Source organism: Pinus tabuliformis, chromosome 3_2, assembly GCF_031772625.1.
Source record: "Pinus tabuliformis cultivar Carrire ecotype Pingquan chromosome 3_2, CPIR1, whole genome shotgun sequence".
Classification (NCBI taxonomy): domain Eukaryota; kingdom Viridiplantae; phylum Streptophyta; class Pinopsida; order Pinales; family Pinaceae; genus Pinus; species Pinus tabuliformis.
Window position 1 is genome coordinate 890429647 of NC_142302.1, and position 9232 is coordinate 890438878.

Here is a 9232-nt window from a genome sequence, read left to right on the forward strand (position 1 = left end):
AAATACAAGTAATCAGGTGATTTTAACATACCTTTAGTCCAACGCTTTGTAGTAGTCCAGCCTCGCCGATCCGGATGAGCTCTTCCTTCTCTTCGAAACCTGCATTCACTAACAAGCCAAAAGATTAAATAGCACCCGATAAACTCAAAACAATACATATCCATCATACAGACCAAGGAGTATATGAAACAAATAATGAATAACAATCTGTTGAGAAAAATGAGTTCATTTGTATTAAGAGGAAACAAAAGAAACCATTACAACCTGAGCCTTGGTGTTGTGCAGGTCCCTCCTAGGGTCCAACAAGAATTTTCCTTTACTTTGATCAGCTCACCCACTCTCCAATAAGGCTAGGAAAGGATGGGAATCTCTCCTCTCAAGCTTTACAAGGGAGTCCTAATTCCAGCAGCATCTACCCTTAGGAATGTTCAGCTTTCAACCTCCCCTCCCTTTGGCCCAATGCCTGTGTTTATAGTGCTCTAGAGGAAGTTATTTAGGTCCACCATCAATGGGATAAGCCCCTCTTTGGATGGGATAGCTCCCCTCTTGATGGGATAAGTTCCTATTTGATAGGGATACATGAACCATCTGGAGGCGCTCCATACACGTCAAACAAGCTTCTAGAATGCTCTAGAAATGACCACAAGTAACTTTTTTGGAGTGAAACTTGCGCCTTTTGACCTTTACAGGAGTACGCACCCTCCCCTTTACATACAGAGCGTACAAGTACGCAGGTATTGTGAACTTGGGGTGCGTACACGCAGGTAAGGCTAAGAAAAACTGCGTACCCAGAGATATATAGATTTTTAATGACTTTCTCTCTTTCTTGGAGTTTGACATGGAGAGCAGAGGTATGAGGCTTGCCAAGGAGGATAGTATGACAGTTGATGGAGCCATACTAACTGCAAATAGTCATGGTGACAAATTTTAGTGTAACAGATTGCCCCCTAAAGTGTGAAGCCTGTAGTAGATAAGGGTTTCATAACATCTAGGAAGGGTGAAGTAATTTATCATTTCAAGGATTATCTTGTGGAGAGCCCAGTCGGAACCTGCAAGTATTCAACACAAAATACATATATAAGATCATATCATCGCTGAGGTAGGCATTCCCATACTCAGATTGAAAACTTTAACTAATTAACTATCTACTGCTCTGATACAGGAATGATTTTGCAGTACATCATAATCATAGAATTTTTGTAGACACAGTATGGACGCAGCCATCTGTTTATAGTTGGTCTACTATATAATGAATACAAAACTCCTCGCAGCCTAGATGGTGGAAACTAGATCCAGGGTTTTCATTTCTACTTCCTGAACAGGTACGATTCTATCCATGCGAATAAATGGGTTGATGTCGAACATGGTAGAAACCACTTGATTACCAGTCAATGATGTAAACTGTTAACAAGTGTGAGAGAGACCACCAGTGATGTCAATGGTTCTCAAAGTACCCAGTACAATCCATGAGATGTGAATGAATGAGTTGATGTCGAACATTTCACGGAATCCTTCGATCGAAAGTCAATGATGTAAACCGTCGTCAAAGGCGAGAAACCTGCCATTGATGCATGCAGACTTCAAGGTACTGACGATTCCTAGGTCATCTTTCTAGATAATGTGCTGATGTCGATAGAAAGCGACCCGTTGCAGGCAAGCCCACAACACGAAATCATAGATCAAGTTGAAGAAATGTAGCTGTAAGGACTGATTCAGGGATGGTCAAGATGAATGACGGGTATTTTGCGGATGAATGGTTTATATGCAGAGACCTCTTGAACACATAACGACACAAGAGATGGCTTGGTGACATTTGACCCAAAGTTAATACCCGACTGAAGTCTTTCAATGTGGTTTGATCAACTGTGAGGCAAAGGATTTCCCAACCCAGGTGAATGCAAAGTGTCGTGTTCAAGAGTGGTAATAAGGCTTCTTCTGAGACAAAGGATAACAAATAGGCTCATTTTTCTCTCTTTTCCCCCACCATTTCTGGCAAGTACCTCTTTATTTTTTACAAGCTTGAGGAGGATAACATATGCTTGATTATAAGCTCATCCTTCGGATGAGTCCAACTTAGTTTTGATTCGAACCCTAAGAAGGAGTGGTCCGTTCCTGTTTGTAATCGAACAGGTCCTTTACTGTGAAATTTTAACGAGTCCAGTATAGGAGAAACTCGGCGTTTTTCATTTTTAGAGAGTCTGAAAAAACTTAAGAAGACTCCAGATTGAACTTTTTCGTAAAGTTGTGTCTCCCAAGCCCGAAAAAGTATAAAATAATACTTGAGAGAACCGCTTGATCTTGCGACCAAGGAGTACTTTCATGATTAGTGCCTCTGACCTGAAAAGTAAAAAGCGATCAAGGACACGTCATTTTATTTCCAGTATCGAGTTTGAAACGACAAAAACCTGGCAATCTTTTCCTGTTTTTTACGGTCAGAAAAGAGATATAAGGGGACCGTCTTTTAATTCCGTTTTAACGAGTGCAAAAGAAACGCTCGGCAATCTTTTCATGTTTTAGGAGTCAGAAAAGGGCTTAAAAGATGACTCTGATGTTTTGGTTCGTGAAAAATGATAATTTTCCTTGAAAGTCCTTTTGTCCTGCACAAAAACGACACATTACTCATACCTGTTTAAGATAAGCAAAAATGCATTGAAAAATATCCTTCCATGGTGAAAAATAAACAAACTTAGCATTCATTTATCCAAAAAACCTATAAAAAGACCTTTTACCATGTCATTTTTACCATTTTACTGTTGAGGGAGAGAAAAGGGCTTTTGGCAAGAAACTTCCCGTGGACTTTGCGGAGAATCCGACCGTCGGAATCGAGCGCCGTCTCTTTCAGGTATTTCACAACATCCTCCTCTTTGTTTTTGTCCGTTTAGAATTTCATTTTAGGCCCTAGTTTGATTTTTTGGGGGCTTTAGGGTTTCAAGATCCACTTTTCGGGGTACGCAGGTCCCCCATGGGTGACCTGCGTACCCCGACATTTTCTCCATTGGGAAAATGGCAGGTGTACGCAACCTACCTTCAGAACAGTTGCGTACCCACGCTCTGTTTCTGAACGCGGGGTGCGTACTCCGCGCAAAGCATTTTTAAACCCCCAAATCTCAAATTTGAACCATTAATTTTTGATTTAGTGAATTCTAATGGATGTTTTCTGGTGTGTAGATTGCCCACCATGCTTGATTGGCGCGAAAGAGAACACGAAGATGTCGATTTGGCCGCAATAGATCATCAACCTTCCATTGATGCTTTGAAGGCATGCGGTCTCTACAAATACTGGGCCATACCTGGCATGAGGGCCCAGGTGCGATTCTTAGAGTGGCTGGTTGAAAGGTGGAACGTTCAGGATCAATGTTTTTACATCGGAGGGCACCAGCTCGAGATAGAGCCCTCAGACATATACTTTCTCACTGGTTTGCCTAATAGGGGCGAGCAACTGACTCTGTCCGGGACTAGGCCGGGTGGCCAATCCCTTGCTAGTCTCCGGCTAGAGTGGTGCAATAATCAGCACCAGGAGAAGGGGATAGAAATCAAATACATATCCCTGCCTGAACTTATGGTAATTGCCTTTACAGTTACTAGACTCTGCGGCGCAGCCGCTTTGCATATTTCCACCGGGTCCCAAATGCGGATGGTGATTGATTGCTACCGAGGCACCATTTTCAACTGGTGCGATGCTGTGTTGGCTAATATGAAGGGCCAACTGACTAGGGCAAAGAACGGACAATTAAAGACCTTTGGGTATGGGCCTTTAATTGTGAGCTTCCCTAAAGAGAGTTTCGATGCTGATCCTGCAGCATCTCACTGTTGCAGTTGGGCCTCCTCGGGAGCCAAAGTTGATGCGATGGGTTGCGGTGATGGCCCGACATCCTGATGAGGGAGCGGGAGTTGTCCGATTTCCTGCGGGTTACTTTCACTGGTTGGAGGACTAGGTCTTTGCGATCCAGGATTTTCCTTATGCCGGAGTGGATTTTTGCGGTGATCCGGACATGGTTCTTCCACAGGGAGAACAATGGGACGATAGAGGTACTTCATTTTTCACAAGTTTTTAAATTATTTACTTTTTTTTTTTTTTTTTTTTTTTTATATCGTCTCAAAACTGACAGTGACAATTTTCAAAATGCAGATGTAGGTCCACAGCGTCCGGCCAATCTCCGGCCTTTCGAGAGAAGAGTACCAGTTGCGCCAGCACCGGCCCCACAGGATGCGGCCGCAGAGACCTTATCCGAGTTGGAACAGGACCTAGAGCGTCTTACGGCGGACATACCAGAGACGACTATAGACGATATTCCTATCCGACTTCAGCGCTATGTGGTCGCAGTCCCAGGACCTTTTAGGAGGTTCTTGTGTAGGGTAGCGCGGGCAGTGGTGTCGTATAGAGAGCACCACCAGTGATTGGCTAATCACTCTTTGTAGACACATGTGACATTTTGGTTTTTTGTACTTATCATTTTTGCCGATCATAAGGTGTTTTTCAACCTATGATCGAAGACGATGTATATTTTGACACACTCCTATCTATATATATCATTATTACCGGCTTATCTTGTTAAACATGTATGATGAAATGTTTTTAAATTTACATGTATGATTATCGCAAATGTCTGTCTAACATTCGAGAAGCAATTGCATCTGCTAATGTATTTAATGACCTTGGAATATGCTGATATTCAATGTAATCAAATTCACGTTCCAAGAGGCGCACTCTAAAAAATAACCTTAATAACACTGGATTTCTAATGGCATAAACTCTATTAAGCTGTAATACAACGAGTTCAAAATCTAACCTCACTATCAAACTCCGAATCCCGAATGAAATAGATTCAGATAATAACTCAATCACTGCACTGTATTCTGCAATGTTGTTTGTTGTTTGACCGAGGCTCACCCCATGCATAGAAACTAACTCGTCAGAGGGCGAATAGATAACCCAAGCTGCGAAAGAGATATTCCGTGTACTATGACAAGCACCATCAGCAAATCCAATGTACGTTTGGAGAGGCGTCGACATCTGCAATATCAAGAGTAAAACCAAGATAAGCCAGAATAACGACGAAAAACACACTCTCTAAGCTAAGCACACTGTCTATACTAACAAACACACCAACTAGAAAGAAAAACTAACCTAACTAAATCCCCATACCCATCATTTAAGCATAATACATCTTTAGGTAAAGTCCATTTCTGGGCTTACCCAAAGAGTCCCCATCAAAATCTACCAGCTCATAGGCCCCTTTTGCTAGCTTTCGCTTGACAATGTAGGGCCCATGCCACATAGGAACGAATTTTCCAGCACCTAATTTATCGTTAGCTTGATCATATAATAGCACTAGGTCTCCTTCCGAAAAATTACGAGGGGTCACATTACGATCATACTGAGCTTTCATCCATTTTGCGTGAGTCTCGATTGCCAAAGCAGCGTCACGTCGAGTCTCATCTAATTTAGCTAAGTATAATAGACGCTTCTCCTCTTCGGAAGTAGCTGGAAGTAATTCGACAGCCATTTGAAGTGACGGGATTTCGCATTCAATGGGCAGCACTGCTTCCAAACCATAAACTAGTTGGAAAGGAGTGAACCCTGTTGATGTTTTCACTGAGGTTCGGTACGCCCAAAGCGCGGAAAATAACATGTTGTGCCAATTCGACCGATGAATACCAATGATTCGTCGGATCATGATAACTAAAACTTTGTTGATAGACTCAACCAGGCCATTGGCTTGTGGATAATAAGGAGTTGAGCTATCGTGACGCAAACCAAGCTGGCCTGTAAGTTCTGTCATCATAATGTTTCGAAAATGGCGCCCATGGTCAGTGATTATCGCTTGTGGGACACCAAACCTAGCAATAATGTGATTGAATACGAAAATCGCAGCTGTCTTGCCGTCTGCCTCGAATGTAGGCATCGCCTCGGCCCACTTAGTAAAATAGTCAACCACAAGGATGATATACGCATGCCCCCCAGCCGAGTGAAGGTTACATGTAATAAAATCGATACCCCATTTGACAAAAGGACCAACGGCAATTATAGGGTGGAGAGGAGCAGGTGGTGCGCGCATCTTGCGATCAAACACTTGACAGTTGTGGCATTTTCGGACCGCAATGATACAATCTTTAAACATGGACGGCCAGAAGTAGCCAGCACGCAACACCTTCTGGGCTGTGGCATACCCAGACATATGACCGCCACACGCTCCAGAATGACAGTCATTCATAACCCTTTCTGCCTCTTCGTGAGTTAAGCAACGACGAAAAACCAAGTCCGCCCCACGACGATAAAGAGTATCTCCAATAATTTTGTACTGTTGGGACTGGAATCGAATTTTTCGACGTTTCGACTTTGAAAGTTCGGGCCGAAAGGATTGGGTTTGGAGATAGACAATTATATCCCCATACCACGGATCTAAAGTGCTGATGAGAAACAAAGATTCGTCTGCAATTGGTTCCTCTGCCACAGTTTCCGTGTCAGCACGCGGGAAATCACACATCAATTCCGCAAAAACTAAAGATTTCTTAGACTTAGACTTTTCAAATTCCAAGTCGAACTCTTGCAGGATAACGATCCATTTAGAGTACTTGCCCCTAGCAATTGTTTAGTCAAAATGTAAATCATAGGGTTGCAATCCGAAATGACTGTAGTTTTACGGAGAAGAATGTAGTGACGAAATCGCTGGACAACTTGAACAGCTGCCAAGGCCAATTTCTCCACATGTGAATATTTGAGCTCAGTGGGATTTAATGTCCGACTAAGGTAATAGATCACATGTTCCGTTCCGAATTCGTCTTCTTGTACTAAGACCATTCCAATGGTGGAATGAGCGACGGCGAGGTACAAAAAGTAATCCTGGTTGTAGTTGGGAGGATGCAGCAACGGTGCATGGGTCAATGCGTGCTTTAGCGCATCAAAAGATTTCTGAGCTATCTCATCCCAAGAGAATTGAGCATTTTGTTTCAACAACCGGGTAAAACCCTTGGTAATCTCGGCGTAGTTAGGAATGAATCGGCGTAAAAAGTTTGCTTTCCCCTGCAAACTTTGGAGTTGGCACAGACTCGAATGAGGAGGCAATTTGATGATAGCTTCTACCTTCGAGGGATCGACGCGAATGCCGGCTTTTGAAACTACAAACCCCAACAATCGTCCCACTTTTATGCAGAAGACACATTTGTGTGGGTTCAACCGTATACGATAATGCCTACACCTCATAAAAATTGCTCGTAAATGGACAAGGTGATCAGCTCGATGTAAGGAGTGAGCGGGCAAATCATCGAGATACGGTTGCACAATGTGCTTGATGTCATGAAATGCATAAGACATCGCCCTTTGAAAAGTGGCTCCGGCATTCTTAAGCCCAAAAGGTAATTTGCAATAAGAAAATGTCCCCCATGGACAAATGAAAGCCGTTTTTTTTTTATTGGCAGGTAGAATATTGATTTGGTGGTAACTGGAAAAACCGTCCATAAAGGAAAATATTTCACTGCCGGCACAATCATCAATTATTTGATCGATATAGGGCGTTGGATAGTTGTCCTTGGGACAAGCACGATTGATATCCCTATAGTCGATACATATTCTTATTGTTCCTTGTTTTTTGTTAACCGGAACAATATTCGATACCCAATCTGTTAACGGGATCGGATAAATGAAACCGGCTTTCAACAGCTTCTCAACTTCTGCTTTAATCGCAGCCGCTTTTCGTGGGTGAATCTGACGCAAACGTTGCCGGACGGGTTTAGCGTCCGGGTAAGTCTTGATTTCATGGACAACAATGGCGGGATCAATTCCTGGCATTTCCTCGTAAGACCAGGCAAACACGTCGCGGAATTCTTGAAATAGGGCCTTGTATTTTTGAATTTCATCATCTGAACACGAGGCACCTATATGAATGTGTTCAACAATTCCGGGCTTCACTGAAATGTCAATGGGAATAGTGCGAGAAATGTTTCCCAAATTCAGCTCTGAATCAAGATGTTTCATTGGACTCTGAGCGTCTTTGACATATTCAGCTGTAAATATTGATGAGAAATCGTTTTCAAAACGATCATCCTCAGGTAAAAACGAAGATCTATGATGGAGATCTTCCCATGGTAAATCGTCTACGCACAGGACTTCACAAAGTTGTTCGTCAGATGACACAACTTCGGGAAACGTTATTAATTCCGAGGTTGACGCGAAAAGGGATTCCTCACAGACCACATTCATTTGGTTGATTTTGGTTGAACTTGGGTCGGTAAAAGACTGCACGGCTTCATAGGATATTTCATATGGACTCAAAGGCATTGCATCACCAAATGAGTCTATCTCAGATTCAGAAGGAACGATCCAAGGATCATCGTAAATAATAGTGTCTGAAGTAATCATATGAATAGATGCAAACGAAGACACGACGTTGATTGGAGGAAAAGGAAAAGTTCCCAGTAAACCGGCATCTTTAACTAATCCTACACCAACATCCTTGTAAGGGATAGTCATTTTACCGACATGCTGGATACTCTCTGAAGAGGCTGGGTCGGACGAAAAATAAGCCAGCTGGTCTATGGTTACGATCTTGCCATTTTGTGGAAACTTTATTACTCTGAAGACCGATGAAACGACCGCTGTCATAGCGTAAGACCAACTTCGACCCAAAAGAAGGTTGTAGTCTAGAGGGGCATCAACCACCTTCACATCTAGACTAACGGTTTTTCCTTCAACCCCTATAGGCAAATCCTATAGAATGCCAAACAGATGGAACCCACGACCATCAAAGGCCTTAAGAATTGTCGGGGATTGATTTAGTGAAGGAGAACCAAGCGATCTCCAACACTGTATCGACATAATACACGTGGAAGCTCCCTCATCAATTACAGTCCGATGAATAGGCCTGTTTTTGACTATCACTGGGATCTGGAAAGCCATCTGATGAGGTAAACGCGGTGTACTATTTTCTAGATCAAAGATTATTAGGTTCGGGTCCTGAACATCAACAGCTCCTATAGCCGACAAAAGTAATTTTCGCTGTGCTGGGCACGATTGCAGCACATCTAAAGCCGACATTGCTGAGGGTGAAACAGCTAAATCCTCAACAATGTTGTAATTCTGGGCCGCTCTCGCATGTGGATTGAAAGCAGACCTTCGAAGTACACCCTTGGCGGGCGGTTTGATTACTAAGTCAGGGTTAGGTTTCTCGATCTGTAGTGGATCGGAACCGGGAGCTGAGGTTGATGGATTTGAATGAGAAGATTCTGCTTCTTT